The sequence below is a fragment of the Protopterus annectens genome, chromosome 6.part0, assembly GCF_019279795.1.
Source record: "Protopterus annectens isolate FY-2018-M chromosome 6.part0, PAN1.0, whole genome shotgun sequence".
NCBI lineage: Eukaryota > Metazoa > Chordata > Ceratodontiformes > Protopteridae > Protopterus > Protopterus annectens.
Window position 1 is genome coordinate 743,265,679 of NC_056737.1, and position 12,130 is coordinate 743,277,808.

The following is a 12,130-nucleotide window of genomic DNA, read 5'->3' on the forward strand; positions in this document are numbered from 1 at the left end:
TGTGTTTATGTGTTTGATTCAGTGGTGTGGTTGAGTTATGTGTGAGACTGGTATTGTGGTGTGTGTAGTTGCCTTCTCCTCCTGCCTGGTCTTGCCAGTCCTGAGTTGAGAGAGCTCAGCCTCCAGTCTGGCTAAATAGCTGCATCTCTCACAAGTGTTAGTGCTACGTGGGAGGAGGAGAGGGTTGTCCGTGTACATGAGGCAATTGTAACATTGTCTCAGAATTCCCAGATTCACCAATTGGGCAGGAGAGGACGCCAGCATCTGACCCTTCGACATGCTAGAAAGAATTATGAGTTGGTATGAGACAGAAAAGTAGTGGGCTTAGCAGGGAAGTGGGCACTCCTGGGGGTTTTGCTAGTGAGAGATTTGTATAATATAGGAGTGCTTGACCTGCAAAGAGAATGCTTATAAGACAAGGGATATGCTTATAAGACAAGTGCTGAGCTTTTTGAGAAGAAAAAGCTATTTGGAACAAGTGCTGCACTTTTTAGTGTAGGTGTAAACTGTTTAGGTTCCTAACAGAGCAATTCTAAGGGAAAAATTGAAGAACAGACTTTCTGGAGCCAGAAAGAGTTTAACCTTGTTTAACCGGCGCTGCCCGATGCTGCTCTAGTGGCAACTCCGTGCTAAAGCACATTAAAGCGTGCTTGATAGCAGGGGCTGGAAAGAAGCAGGAATAGACCCAAAAGGGACAATAAAACTACAGTTTCAAGTCAGTAACCACCTCTACGGGGGGCAGAGAAGCTGCTCAATGTTAGTCACTGCCACTGATCAACAGAGAGACCCTCCCTCAGCCCAAGCAAAAATGGCCTCACAGAAAATTTCAAACAGTTCAGGAACAGCAAGCCTGTAACTGAACTTTTTTAACTCTCAGAAAGGTGGGAAAAAAGCAAGATTTTTTTTTTTTTTGTTTTTTACAGAGATAGCAGAGGCTCACAAGTAATATCAAGTTATAACAGTGCAGTAAATGACCCCACACAAGAGTGCTAGGTCAAGGACAGAAAATATGCAAGTTTTAAGAAAAAAACGATTTAAAATTAAGTGCAAACAGGAAATTCAGCAAACAGCTTTTGGTTGTGCTCTAAATACAGCTACTAATACAGAAATCAAGTTTAACAAGCCAGAAAATGCTCAAGCTAGGCAGCTATACAGAAAAACTTAGCAAATAAACAGAGAAAAAAAACTTAAAATCTTAAAAGTGGCTCCCTTCTCTCAGCGTTTTTTCCTCTTGGAGGGTGCTTCACCAACAGCCAACAAGCCTGAAAAGACGCCCAAACCACGTGGCAACTAGGTTTTAAGAGAGGAAGATGAAGGAGTTATGGAAATGACCCCTAGTGGCCAATAAAACTACAGTTTCAAGTCAGTAACCACCTCTACTGTACTTATTTCCTTGTATCACTTGAAAGAAAGTTACTGTTTGTCGTTTTTGCATTTAAGTTACCTGTAACACATTGCATTTAAGTTACCTGGTACTTGCTCACTAAGTCAGCACTAAAAAATTAAAGCACTACACCCTCACAAACTCCCCTTGAGTACCTTGTTCCCCATTGGCCCTTTTTTTCAATTATAAAGGAATTCCCAATACTATTCTAGCATGTCCAACGGTCAGTTGTCAGTTGTTTAGCCTTAAGGGCTGTGACTGTTCAGCACACTTGCTTTGTGAGCTATGTGTTGCACGTGTTTTGTTTTGGGGTAGCGGTTGCTTGGGTGTCTGCTTTGGAGGTCTCTGCTGCTTAGGCAGATTTTTATTTAGAGCCTCCGAGTATGTTTTTTTGTGTTTATGAGTTTGGTTTGCTGTCGTGGTAGGTCTATGTGAGACTGGAATTGTAGTGAGTGTGGTTTTCTTCTCCTCCTGACTGGTTACGCCAGTACTGAGTTGAGAGAGCTTAGCCTCCAGTTTGGCTATACGGTTGCATCTCTCACATGTGTTGGAATTTGTTGGGAGGAGGAGAGGGTTGTCTGTGTACGAGCCAGTTGTAACATTGCCTCAAGATTCCCAGATTCACCAGCTGGACCGGAGAGGAGATTGACAACTGACCTTTGGACATGCTAGAATAGTATTGGGAATTCCTTTATAATTGAAAAAAAAGGGCCAATGGGGAACAAGGTACTCAAGGGGAGTTTGTGAGGGTGTAGTGCTTTAATTTTTTAGTGCTGACTTAGTGAGCAAGTACCAGGTAACTTAAATGCAATGTGTTACAGGTAACTTAAATGCAAAAACGACAAACAGTAACTTTCTTTCAAGTGATACAAGGAAATAAGTACAGTAAGCAATGCAGATATCACTAGGGATCCACAGAAGTGCTGAAAAGCTGCATTTTAGGTGAAATTAGCGTTTCAGGGAAATAACTAAACAACAAGCATACAAAGCTAGGTTCAGCAGGCCTGGATCTAGTCTATGCTACAGCAAACAAGGTGTACCAATTTCAGTAAGAAACAGTTTAAATATGCAGGCACTATAAGCCTTTAACCAGAAATTCCCAGCTCAGAAGGGCAGAGTCAAGCCTCTCCTCCCACAAGAGTGCAGACCACGAACCTTCTTAATGTAAAATAACTGGCCTGAAGCCCAAGTGCTTAAACCAGAACTAATACACTTTTAGAATAACAGACACTGTTTGTTAGTAGATTTTTACGTACCGGGTTACCAGCCCTGACGCACAACCTTCAACGAAGGAACGCCCCATTCACGTATGCCTCAGCACAGAAGATGCTCTAGCTGAGAATCGAATGGGACAACGTCTTGCTATGAGGCGACAACGCTACCGCAGCACCACCACCGCAGTATCTCTCACAGTAATACAATGTATTCCAGTTTTATTTACAACAAATGCTAGTAGTTTTGGACTAGACAGGAAAAAAAAGTGTGCTTTACTACATCAAAGTAAATTACATGACCACATCTAATCTTCTGTCATGTAGGAAAGCAGAATAAACTTTACATAAGGGGCAGCATGCACCTTTAAAATCCTACCAAGTCAGGATTTTAAAGCTAGAACTACTTAATGTGGACTGGACACTTATACTGGAAAACAGCACCGAAAATTGTAAGGAAAAAAAAAAAAAGAGTGCGGAAGCATTACAACAACTGCATTTGCTGAGTGAGTGACAGTATTCATAATGGGTTATAATTAATGCCAAAAGGCACGATTAGCACACAAAAATAAATAAAACTATTATTTTTTTCAACGGAATTTGCTTGCAGTGGTCTAATAACTTTAAAAACACTTCTGTTTCATGCCGATCAATACATCCCTGAAAAAAAAATAGAATATAAATCTCTGAGCTGCTAGAAGGCATAGAAATACACAAACAAGATTTTAGGCTGAACCTAGGTCTGCAATACATCAAAGGGCAAAAGTCATCTCAGCTACATAGGGAATCAGCAGCATTCAATACAGGCTTAATGACATGTTTGTCCTTTTCCTGTAGTTATCATGCAGAAGGCAGAGAATGATATCTGCATTAGAGAAGCTGTACATCTACAATAACAGTCACTCTAAGGATCAAAGCACAAGCAGGTCAAGATTCCTTAATGCAAGCACTCCCATGCCTAAACGTACGTACTACAGCCGGTCTCAGTATTCCTCACCCAAGCACAGTCCACCTCATACCAAAAGCATTGTATTCTTACCACCAAGACAACAAATTCCTAGCAGGATGAAGAACTAAGCACACTATATAAATAAATAATCAGACATGCACAAATTATAACAGTAGGCCACTTTCAAACTAATGTCTGTAGAAGGAAATGATGCCAAGAAAACTAAAGATAATATGTAAAAGTATAGCTTACTTGAAAAACCTTTTCAAAATGTGCTGTCCTCAAAGGATTGTTTTTCTGCTGGCCGAACATATTTAAACAGAGAGAGAGCATGTGATACTTAATACTTCAACTTTATAAACTAAAAATACATTACTTCTGTAACAGAGTAAAAACTTAGTTTGTCTACCAAGGCTTGAGGCATAAAAGTCCAACAAGTATTAGAAATAAGAAGTTATGTACCTACCATAACGTTCCATGTTAGTTGTCTTCTCTCGCCTTCTTTCTTGCTGGATGGGTTCAGAGCCGATCCTCGGCTCTGACTCGGCCACTTACTAAAAGCTCGAGAGCTAATTTTACCGTCTCGAGGCAACCCTATATCCCATGATGCTAGGCGATAACTACCCAGATCTCATTGTGTAGCTGAAGAAAAAATTAGGCAACATAGTCCTCCAACTGGAGAGGAGAAGGAAAAGGGATAACCCCACCAAAGATCCCAATCTAAGCTAAAGTTACACTAGGACAAGCTACTAGGCTGGCAATGCTAGATCAGGACTCTTCAAGGAAGAGGAAAATCTTCTCGGTCTGTCCAGGCTAGGGGGATGGTGGGCGGGATGCAAGAAAGAAGGCGAGAGAAGACAACTGACATGGAACGTTATGGTAGGTACATAACTTCTTAATGTTAAGTTGTCAATCTCGCCTTCATTCTTACTGGATGGGACCACATCCCTAGCACCTTAATCCTGGGTGGCTCATTGGAACAGACTCTTGAGAACGGTGGAACCAAAATTTGCCCTGTTCCTGGAGGCCAAGTCCAATTTATAATGCGAAACAAAGGTATGAGGAGAGGCCCATGTGGCTGCCGCTCAAATAGTGTCTATTGGTAGCCTAGCTTGAAAGGCTGTAGATGCAGCTAGTGCTCTAGTTGAATGGGCTCTTGGCCTAGAAGTCAATTCTCTACCTCTGAGCTAATAAATACATGTGATCACAGAAGACAGCCACCTAGATAGGGTTACTTTAGATATCGGAAGGCCTTTCTTATTCTCTGCAAAAGATAAAAACAGTTGATCAGATTTCCTGATTTGTTTAGTTCTGTCCAAATAGTAACGGAGCTGGCGATGAACATCCAGATAATGTAGTTTTTGCTCCGTCCTATTAGAATAATTTGGGAAGAAAACTGGGAGATCAATTGATTGATTTAAATTTGTTTGCGAAGCCACCTTGGGTAAGAAGGACGGATTAGTCCTTGGAGAAACTGTCTTTGTAGAAGACTAAATAGGGAGGACGAATGCAGAGGGCATGAAGCTCAGATACTCTCCTAGCAGATGTAATGGCGACTAGGAAGAGTGTCTTCCAGGAAAGTAATTTCAATGAAGAGGAAGTCGCAGGTTCAAAGGGAGGAAGAATCAAAGATGTTAAGACTAAATTTAGATCCCACTGTGGTGGAGGATCTTTGATCGGGGGCTTAAGTAAAAATACACCTCTAAGGAATGCCTTGCAAAGCTTATGGGACATGATGCTGCGGTCCGACAGGCCAATATGGAAATTTGAAATGGCTGCCAACTGAACTTTTACTGTGGAGGAAGAAGATCCTGAATGAAAAATTTCAGCCAGGAAGTCCAAGACCAAATGAATTGGAGCAGTAAAGGGATCTTAGCCTTTGCCCAGAAGGAGAAACGTTGCCATTTACTAGTGTAAATCCTTCTGGTGGAAGATTTAAGGGAAGCTACTATGATATCCCGGACGGGATTAGAAATCATAGGAAGCCTGGCTAGGGATGGAAGTGGAGCAACTAAGCAGTGAGGTTGAGAGAATGTAGGGATTGGTGCAGCTGCCCCGACTGATGGGTCAAAAGATCTGGGACTGGATCCAGATGCCAAGGCTGTACCAATAGATAACGGTGCAGGAACGGAAACCATATCTGTCGAGGCCAAAAAGGGGCAATGAGAATCATCTTGGCTCCCAAGGCGGTTGCTTTCTGAATTAGTTGTGGTATTAGTGGAAGGGGTGGAAAGATAGAGAAGTCCCCGAGGCCAATCTTGGACTAGAGCGTCTCTGGGTGGATGGCCTGGAAGGGGGAAGAGTGTGAAGAAGTCGGGGCATTTGCTGTTTTGAGGCGAAGCAAAAAGATTGCAGCAAGGAAGGCCCCACTTCTGAAAGATCTCTTCCGCCACAGATTGTTTGAGAGACCACTCGTGTGGCATGAGTATAGCTCTACTCAACCTGTCCGCTATGATGTTAGAATTCCCGGGGATATGCGTTGCTATCAGAAACCGCTGAGAATAGATTGCCCATTGCCAAAGTCTGAGTGCCTCTCGACACAGGGAATGGGACTTGGTTCCGCCCTGCTTGTTGATATACCACACTACGGACATATTGACCATTTGGATTGCAATAGTCCCCAGGGGAAGAGAGTCATGGAGGGCTTGCAACGTTAAAAGCACTGCTCTCATCTCCAGGACATTTATGTGCAGGTGGCATTCGAAAGGTTGCCAAGTGCCATGGACCATTCTGCCCTGAAAATGCCCCCCCCACACCTGATCAGGGAGGCGTCCGATATAACCGTGGCGACCGGGGAGGGAGGAACAAAGGGTCTGCCTTGATGGACTTGAGGGGACAATATCCACCAAGACAGATGACTTTTGCAAGTTGGAGTTATCATGATCTTGTGATGCATAGGGAGTCGTTGAAAAGACCACTGGGCGAAAAGCATCCACTGTAGAAGACGCATGTAAAAACGAGCAAGAGGAAGAAGTGTTATGGCGGCCACCATAAGATCCATTACTTTCAGGACATACCTGGCCTGAATTTTGTCACTCTGAAGAAGAACATAGACATGGTTTTGAATATCTAAGACCCTTTGATCTGTTAACTTTGCTGAAAGTTGTATGGTGTCCAAGTTGGCGCCTATAAAGGTAATAGACTGACAAGGCGACAAGGCACACTTTTTAAAATTTAGAGAGATTCCTAGCCCTCTGCAAATGTGAATGGTGTAATCTCTGGCTTGGAGAAGCTGATGCCTGGTGGTGGCAGTGAGGAGCCAGTCGTCTAGATATGGAAACACCTGGAATCCTTGACGTCTCAGGTGAGCCGTAACCGCTGCCATACATTTGGTGAACACTCTGGGGGGCTGTAGTGAGACCAAAGGGCAGGGCTCTGAATTGGTAGTGACTGGCCCCCAGCCGAAAGCGGAGAAACCTTCTGGAGCGCCTGTGAATTTTGATGTGATAGTACGCATCCTGAAGGTCCACGGAGCACATCCAATTGTCCTTGCCCAGAAAGGGTAGGATGGACTGTAGCGTGACCATCTGGAATCTTGTTCTCTTTACAAACTTGTTTAGTTTGCTGAGATCTAATATTCGTCTCCAGTCCCCTGTCTTTTTCGGTACCAAAAAATACCTTGAGTAGATTCCGGATCCTAGTTGATCTGCTGGGACTGGCCGGATGGCTCTTTTTGCTAGCAGTTTTGATATCTCTGGTACTGCTAGTTCCCTTAGACCGGGTGGAACGTCTGGAAGGGTTCCCTTTTGCTGAATTGGGGTTTGGATAAAGGGAATTTTGTAACCCTCGGATATGATCGACTGTACCCATTTGTATTTTGGGTACAGGGACAATCTTCCCCCGACTGCCTCCGAAGGTGGACAATCGGGCAACATCTCAGGGATGCTGGAAGGGTTTGTCAGAGAGAGGCTCCGTGCTACCCTGATTCTGCGGACCTCCTCTGCCCCTAGGGCGGCGTCTGTTGTTGTTATCTCCTCTGCCTCTGGGGGTAAACTGACCTCTTGCGTCAGGCGTGACTCCTTGAGATTTGCAAAACCACATTTTCCCACCCTTCTGACCCTTAGGGTATGGTCTTGAAGGGGTGGAGATACAGACTCCTACGGCAGAAAGAGTCTTGCCATCTTGTTCACATCTGGTCAAGGTGTCTTTCACTTGAGGTCCGAACAAGGTCGAACCATCAAAAGGGGAATTTGTGAAGGACGCCTTGAAGGGGTCTGCAAAATTACAAAGCCGCATCCAGGTGTGACGCCTTAATGCCACTCCTGTGCCTGCGGCCCTACTCGCTCCATCGGCTGCATATGAAATGAGCCGCATGGAGGCGTTAAGAATAGAGTTTAGGCTTCCTAGCTGTGAGTTAATTTTATCCTGGGACCCAGCAGCTGACGGATCCTGTAAAAGTTCTCCCAACTCTTTGAGAACATCTCTCTGAAGGCGGGTGAAGTGACAAGTAATTCAGCGACCGCATGGCAAAGGTCACTGAAGAAAACATCCGCTTACCGTACCTATCCATAGTCCTAGAATCCTTGTTAGGAGGATGGATAGGTACTGAAGGATTGGCTAGTTCCTTCTTGGTGGCTGCAGCCACCACCATGGCATCAACCGGGACACCTTTTGTCAAAAATTGCCTATCAGCTGGGGCCGTAATGAATTTAGAAGGCCTCCAAGGAGTGGGTTCCACCGAATCTGGGGCCGTCCATGCCTTCTGAGCCACCACATCCATAAGGGGGTCGAAAGGCGGAGACACTCAGGAGGTGGAGGGTCGAGAACCAAACGCCTCCAGGTAAACCGACTCGTCCTCGGAAGGATTAAGGGAAGGCCAGTTCCCCCTCTTCTTAAGGATTTCAAGGATGTCTGAGAAAGAGACATCCTCAGAGGGGGACCTTGGGGATCCCTCCGACTCATCCAAGTCGGTATCGGATGTAATGGACTCGGGGGAGTCCACATGTTTCCTCTTACATGTCCTCTTGTGCGGAGGTTCACCTGACGGGTCAGGAGAAGCCTCGGAAGAGGAAGATATTCCCAGTGGGGAAACCTGAGGCATTGGATCTCTGGGCCCGGGAGCAAGAGAGTGAGAAGAGACGTCAGCAGGCACTGTAGAGTGGGAGGAGCTGATGGAGCTGACCGCTGACCATGCCCTGGGGCTAGTACACTCCTCATCACCTCGAAGGCTCCCCTATCAGAGGCCAGAGGGCTCCAGCTCCGAAGAGGTAGGAACCCCAGGCCGCACAGACAGGGACAGCTCTGAGGCCGATGGGGCCGAGCTCACCAGCGCCGACACTCCGAGAGGGAGAATGGGGTCGGACAAGGGTCCGATGCCACTCGACCCCTCAGAGCCGGCGAGAGAGACCAGGTGCCCGGATCCCTCCAATGAAGGCATCAAGGAGGAGATCGGAGCAGAGGACGATGGAGCCGAAGGGGGAGATATCGGCTCCGACGCCACAACAGTCACGGCTCTGAGGAGCTCCGGCTCCAAACTCTGGAGGAGAGTCGAATGAGGAATATTAGGTGGAGTTGTAATAGCCGCTGTCTGATGAGACGGACTATGAAGCATTTGGGCCAATGCCTGAGACTTTAACAGTCTACTCACCACTCTCTCAAGGTCATGGTCAGAAAGCCTGGATGACCGAGAAGATAGGCTCCGATGGCTCCGCTCTGAAAGCAGGGGTGATCTCGGAGCCGAATGGATAGACTCCAACGATGGGGATCTGGACCTCTTTCTGGAGGTAGATGGAGCCGAAGATACATCGGCTCCAGCCGGAGCCAACAGTGAGTGTAAGGACTCAGCATTATCGGCGCCGAGTGGAACCGATACTGGAAGCTGCGACACAGAAGGATCGGCTCCAGCCAGAGCCGATCTTGCCACAGAAGGTGAGCCAGCAGCCGAAGGCTTAGGACTCGGAGCCGACGGTTTTGCTGGCTTAGAGGGCTTCCCCGGCGCAGACTTAGTCGGGGAGTCCTCGGGCTTTAACAAGCCCCTTAATATTAATTTGTCCCTGCGCTCCTGCAGGACTCTTGGGCTGAATGCATGGCACACAGAACAAGAGTCCTGCAGGTGCAGGGGTCCCAGGCAGTAAACACAAGAAGTGTGACAGTCTGTCAGACATTTTCTGACAGCACGAGTCACACATCTTGAAGCCTGAGACCTTTGCCTCCTTCGACATATCGGTGTCGAAGTAGTAGTAGGAAAAAAAACCACACACACACAAACACCGGATCCAAAAACAAACTAATAAAAAAATAGGGATACCGGGGTACAAACACACCCAAACACACCACAGAATCCCTGACAAGAGTTAGGAAAGGGGCAGGCTTAAGGCCTAACCTAGGGAGGGGTATAATTAGGGATAGGGAAATACAAGGTACTAACGGGGAAAAGGTTTAAAATTAACCGCTATGTATCTAACAAGAAAAAAGGAGTGGGAACTAAGTAAAAAGGATGACCAAATGTCTCTAAATTCAAAAACTTACCAAGAGCCGGTAAAAACGCACCTGCAGTTTAAAGCGGCAAACGAGATCTGGGTAGTTATCTCCTAGCATCATGGGATATAGGGTTGCCTCGAGCCAGTAAAATTAGCTCTCGAGCTTTTAGTAAGTGGGCGAGTCGGAGCCGAGGATCGGCTCCAAACCCATCCAGCAAGAATGAAGGCGAGATTGACAACTTAACATCCTAGGTTTATTAAAATACTGATTAGCACTTTCACATGTATGCTTCTTCAGATCCTGACATAAATCTAAAAGGTAACAACTTTTGAAACTAAAAAACACCAAAGATAAGTACACTTTAATGAGTTAATGACCTTGCTTTTAGAGCAGGTTTTAAAGGTATAGTGTGATTTAAACCTGCTGGTCTATGTGCCTGCTATCCCCTCCCCTCACATTCTGCTTGATTAATTCAACCACAGTAAACTTAAAAGAATGACTGTGGTTGCTTTTAACATGTTTATAGAGGGCATTCAAACAATTTTTGTTTCTGATATTACCCAGATGTTGTAGAACTCCATCCTTGAATTTACCAGATGTTCATACGCCTGTTTGGCTAGCCTCTGATATCACGCAGTGGTACAGAGGTGTTTGCACTGACCTTAGCCCATTACATTCAGCCACATGGGGGGCACAAAGTCAAATGCATACACTCAGAAATATTTAATGAATAAATGAAAATGTGTAACTTTCTTCATTAAACATTAATGCTGTCTCAGGTGCCCAATGGTGCAATTTTGCATTTGCAGCTGGACCACATAGCTACATCTGGGAAAAAAATTCTAGGGGAATATTCGAAAAAAAAAAAAAAAAGGTACTTATTCCACCTGCAAGCAGGTGTGCTGTTAAAAAAGAGAAATGGGGAGGTACATGGGAAGAGCAGGCAGCGATACAACAAATAATCATTAAAACTAATGTCACAACAGGTAGATGCCAAGACAGGAATGTTTTTTTTTTCTCCCTGACATCTCATCACAAGGTAATGCCCATGATCACACATCAGAAAGCGTCAGTGTGCATCAGCTGAGACACTGTGCACTTCGTACTGTCTTATTTTCACATAAAAGCATTATTTTATCTGAAAACAGAACTAGTGTGGCTATTGATATTACATTACGTCACTTTCTTTATCCTTCGTTGACCGGGTTAGTCTCACTAGGCTAGCAGTCTCTTTTCAGGAGAGACCAGAGGTAGTATTCATACTACTTGAGGAAATTTGGCTAGGTCATAAAGGAACTTCCCTTAATGTTTTTGACAGGTGCCATGGAATCTTTTACATCCACGAAAGCTACCACCAACTCAAGTAAGTTTAATATCTCATCTGAAGGACAACACACTTGGGTGTGCAGCCCCCCCCCCCCCCCTTGCTGCAGTGCAGTGTTAGCCATCCATCTACATGGTGTGCTCGGAACACCAGTGAAATTCTTACAATGTAGATACCCGATTCCTTTTTATCACTTTGCACAAAAAGCAACAATGCTAAATGGTTTGTGCACTAGAAAAATGATGCACAGAACTAAGCACAATAAATGTCAAAAAAATACTTAACACTCCGTGGTTGGATTTAAGTTTTATCAGTGAAAATAACAGATGTGTTACACTGTTTGCAAGTGAATAGGGATTGTTCTTAAGTGTAGGAATTTGTACAACCACCCAGAAAAAAACAAGAATGGGGCACAAGGTAAGATAGAAAGCGAGACTAAGAAGTTGTACTACATTTAATACTGGAGGTGGGAAAAGCTGGATATTTTTAGTCTTTATTCACTTGTGTCTGAATTCTTATCCACTTTGCCATTAGGAATGTATTTAGAGGAAACTCTACTCTAAAACTCAAAAAATATATATTCCTATCATATCTTCACATTGTATGTTATATCAATGCAATAAAAATTACTTTCTTATATTTTATTTCATATACCCCAAAATGGCTATCAGAAGGGCACTGCCATACTAAAGTTAACACAAAGAATGTTGTGTATCCATTTAGATACCGTGACTGACTGTGTCACTAATACTGAATCCTCTATAAGTACTGTCAGTATTACATTTTCAATTAATTTACTACACCATTGTTCGGGTACAGTTAGTGTTTCCAGATCCTTCATA

General features: G+C 44.6%; 1 protein-coding gene across 1 annotated transcript in view; it reads right to left on the bottom strand.

The window, feature by feature from the left end:
* The window catches only part of PELI2 (pellino E3 ubiquitin protein ligase family member 2), a 1,464,870-nt gene that overhangs the window by 1,144,878 nt on the left and 307,862 nt on the right, over positions 1 to 12,130 (bottom strand). The window lies entirely within an intron of this gene.